Consider the following 4,887-nt stretch of genomic DNA (forward strand, 5'->3'; position numbering starts at 1 on the left):
TGGGTCTTGTTTCTGAACCCATTCACTTAGCTTGTGTCTTTTGGCTGGGGAGTTCAGTCCATTGAAATTTAAGGTTATTATTGATAGATGTGTATTGATGGCCATCATTTTGATTGTTGTTTGTGTTCTCTGTCTAATTTTGTGTTTCCTCAATTATACCTTTATTTATTTTCTTTCATTGCCCCTGAGGTATACTTGTTTCTCTGTCTGCTCTCTGTATTGTTTCAAGTATTCTTTGAAGGGCTGGTTTTGTGCACATGTATTCTTTCAGGCTTTTCATGTCATGGAAGATTTTTCTTTCCCCCTCAACTATAATAGACATTTTTGCTGGGTATAGTATTCTGGGCTGGCATCTACTGTCATGGAGAACTGGAAATACCTTGGTCCAGGCTCTTCTGCCTTTCATAATTTGCATTGATAAGTCAGCTGTAATTCTGATGGGCTTTCCTTTGTATGTGACTTGCTGTTTTTCTTTTGCTGCTTTCAGTATTCTCTCTTTGTTCTGTACATTTAGTGTTTTTACTGTGATATGTCATGGGGAGTTTCTTTTCTGATCTTGTCTATTTGGTGTTCTATGTGCTTCTTGTATTTGTATGGGGATGTCTTTCCTTAATTTTGGGAAATTCTCTTCTACAATCCTGTTTAAGATCTGGTCAACACCATTAGCCTGAACTTCTTCTTCTTCATCTATTCCTATGATCTGTAGATTTGATCTTTTCATGGTGTCCCACATCTCTTGCATATTCCCTTCCTGTGTTTTTTTTAAAATTTCCATAATATTTGCTTGAGTGGTCCAATTCTCCAACTTTATCCTCCAGTGTTGATATTCTGTTTTCCAGCTCATTCATTCCAGAGGTGAGGCTTTCCCCTGTTGTTTCAGGTTGGCTTATTGAGTTTTGCACTTCCTTCTTCATTTCTGCCTGAGTTTTCTTCAATGTTTCTGTCTCTTTTGTGAATTCATTCAGAAGTTTATCCCTATCTTCTTTTAGCTCTTTGTTTGTTCATGTGTTCTTTAAATTTGTTGAATTCCTTGATCATGTTTATGATTGTTCTTTTAAATTCAGTGTCCTGGGTTATCTCTAGGGGGTTCTCCTTATAGAAGTCTTGTACAGGATTGGTGGGGTTTGGTGAGGACATACTGTTTTGGCTTTCCATTTTATTATTCTTTCATTGTGATTTTGGCATGTGAATTTCTTTTGTTATATATGATTCTGATATGAGAATTAAGTTGATATATGCTTCTGTTTGTATTATTGGGGTGCCTTGATCCTGTCTTTATTGGTTCTGTAAAGCTGGTTGGTACAGGGTTCAGTTTCTCTCAGGTTTAATTTGGAGGGAACTGATGGCTTCAGATCAGCTATTTAGGGGTACCCTGAGAAGCCCAATTCAGGTTCTAGTCAGGTATACTCAGACTTCCTTCACCAGGTGGAGGCAGAATCAGGGGGCTCTCAGGCAGTCCCCTGCATTCTCAGGCCCTCTGAGAGGCCCTCTGAGGGAGGCCAGAACTCAGCACTCTCTGCTCTCAGCCTGCTTTCTTATATAACACAGGCCCACCTGCCTGGGGTGGCACCACCTGCAGTGGGCTGAGCCCTCCCACATCACTCCACAATCAAGAAGATGCCCCAGAGACATGGGCGCAGGCCAGTCCAATGGAGACAACTCCCCAGTTGAGGCTCCCTCAACCCAGGTGTGTCAAGTTGACACTAAAGTTATCCAGCACACCTACCTATTTGCCTTCTGAAAACAAGTTTGTGGATAACAACTTCTATATCAACCAGCTTACTATTACCTGCTCCTGACTCATAGGCATATTGGGTTATGTCTTCAGGGATAAATAGAATTATTTTTGAGATTCCAAAACTAAAATAGAAGTCAGAGAGATCCTTCAGGAAATGCCAAGTCATTATGGGGTAGTTCACCAGATACTAACAGGGCTCTGTATCTTAGTGATATGTAAAAATCATTACAGGACATGTAGGTGGTGCCTGGGGTATTTCTAAACATTTAGAGAATGTTTAGAGAAAGCAGAGAGGGGAAGCTTAGGATTAAGCTTCTCTGAGCCTTTCAGCAGTCATCCTACTTAAGAAAGATGGAAGGGGCTGGAGAGGTGGCTTAATAGCACTGACTACTCTTGCAGAGGACCCGGGTTCAATTCCCAGCATCCACATGGCAGCTACGAACCATCCTGGACTCCAGTTTCAGGGGTATCCAAATCCCTCTTCCAACTTCCGCAGCATTGCACGACATGGGTGCACTCACATACATGCAGGTAATATGCTCATACACATAAAAATAATAAAATATTTTTTTTTAATTTAAAAAGAAGTGGACTGGCACTAGTCTATATACATGGCCGATACCTGCTGAACAAGCCTCCTGCTTAAAATGTCAGCAAGTTACAGTATCCAGAATTTGATGATTGCTTTTTATTAAACTTATTTTTCCACTTGCCATGTATTTACAGCAGATAATTGTGGTTTTCCATTTATGTGATGGCACTGTGTTTCCTGTAGAACTAAATTTAATTATAAAAAAGGAGAACCAACTCAAAGGCCGTGATAGTGGCCAGTGTCATAGTAACCCAGACTGCAACAAAGGAACGGGGAAAGTTGGAGATGTGTGGGTGGAGCCGAGAACCCCTGGCTTGGCAGATGTCTGTGTACCACATTCTGTGTGACTTTAGCAGCCCACCCAATTTCCCTGTTGGGATAGTCTCAGATTTGAAGGAACCTCAGTTCTCTTTTTATTTCAGTCCCGGATAGTGTTGTATCAAACAAACTTATGGAAAATATACACTCTCCAGATACTATAAATAGAGGAATTAATATGTATGCCCTATCTTAACATTTCACTGATAGGGACTTCATTTTAGAAAAACATGTAAAACACTATACCTAGGAACTTCTCAGTAAATTCCAGCTAGTGTTCTTAGAGTTAATATCACTTTACTGTGCTCTCTGAAGACTTTCACAGTGTAATGTTAGAGTATCAATAAGCCCCATATACTGAACTGGTACAGACTATGAAAATGTCTAGTCTATCTGTTGGAGGACCAACTTTTCCAGTCTCACTGGTCAATTACCTGGTGATAGAACCACTCCCAGGAGGGCAGGGTCACCTTAAGTTATGCTAAATAGGTGGGCGGATTTCCTGGTGTGTTAATGAGGTAGAGAATTTTTTCCTGCCTGTAACTATCTCAGACCTTCGCAGAACTTCCAGACCAGCCACAGTCAGGTAGGTCTTGAAAGTCTGTCTGCTTTCCTGAACTCTTCAGGAAGGTGTAATTTCTCCTTTTCTTCTTCATGCTTTCTTACTAGCCATGCTTTCCTTAAGGCTTTGGGCTGTCCCTAGCATCTTGTGTTTCTTCACTTTTTCTCTAAAGCGTCCTTCTCCCAGCCATGCGTCTGTGAGTCAGCCCCCTATCTGACCTCCATGCAGGCTCCAAACCTGCAGGGCTTCATGGCTTTCTTTCCTTCTTCCCACTATTCACCTCCTCAAGGCAGCTGCCAAGATACCCACCTCGCCTGCCCTGAGGATTTTTCTTTAAGATTCTAATAAAATTGTAAAAGCTTCCATTTGGGTCCATTCTTAAATTCTTTTATGAATGAGACTAAGAACCCTCTAGGGGACCCATTTCCACCCCGTTTCAACAGTAGAGTGATGGGTAACTTCATTACAATCTGATCTGATTCTGTTTCAGCTCAAAGCAATAATAATTTACATTTTTAGGGGCTGGGAGATGACTCAGAATAAAGCGCTTGCCACACAAGGCCGAGGAGCTGAGTTCAGACCACCCCCAACATATATGTAAAAGCCAGGTGGGCATGGTGCTTGGGAGGCAGAGACCAGAGATTCCCCTGGGAGTGCTGGCTCCCTTACTGAGTCAGCAAGCTCTAGTTCAGTAAGAGACCTTGCCTTAGTAGATTACATGAAGAGCAGTTGAGGACACTTGATGTCAACCTCTCAGCTTCCATGAGTGTGCACCCACACATGTGAACATACATGCAAATACAAATATATATGTGTTTTACACGGTATTTAAAAAAAACATATTTAGAGTTGTTTTTAAGTGACTGTAACTTTCTAAATATCAGGGTTCAGCCATTTGTTCAAGTTAGGGTCTTTAAGAACTATATAGATCAATATTCCTCTGCATTTTCTACTTCACAACAATAATTAAGAGACCAAAAAGAAAATGAAACTGTAATGGAACACAAGGTTCTCTAATTTTAAGATAGAATAAAAGCCTGGAATAAAGTGTGGAGAGGTAGGAAACTAGGGCATTTTCCTCTGTGTGCTTCTGATATGTTTGAATTTTTAAACAAAAATGTTTGTATAATCATTTTCTAATTAAAGTCTTGATGACTAAGTTTCAGAGATGCAGGGTAAGGTAAGTGACTGGTTATTGAAACAGGGAGAAAGAGGGTCCCCTAGAGGGTTCTTAGTCTCATTCATAAAAGAATTTAAGAATGGACCCAAATGGAAGCTTTTACAATTTTATTAGAATCTTAAAAAAATCCTCAGGGCAGGAGAGCTGGTCATCTTGGCAGTTGCCTTGGGAAGAAGGAAAGAAAATTATGGAAGACATGCAGGTTTAGAGTCTTCATGGAGTTCCCACACGCGGAGAAGGAAGCTTTAGAGGAAAAAGTGAAGAAACGCAAGATGCTAGGGGCAGCCCAAAGCCTTAAAGAAAAGCATGTGTAGTAAGAAAGGCATGAAGAGAAAAAAGGGAAATTACGCTTCTCTGAAGAAGCAGGCAACTCACAGACTACACGGCTGTAGCTAGGAAGTTCTGCCCTGTAGGCAGGATTATAGACAGGAAAAAGTGGCTATCTCATTAATGCACTAGGCATTCCACCCAGCTATTTAGCATAACCCACCATCCTA

The sequence above is a fragment of the Nannospalax galili genome, unplaced genomic scaffold (genome assembly GCF_000622305.1).
Source record: "Nannospalax galili isolate Female #2095 unplaced genomic scaffold, S.galili_v1.0 scaffold232, whole genome shotgun sequence".
In the NCBI taxonomy this organism is placed as follows: Eukaryota; Metazoa; Chordata; class Mammalia; order Rodentia; family Spalacidae; genus Nannospalax; species Nannospalax galili.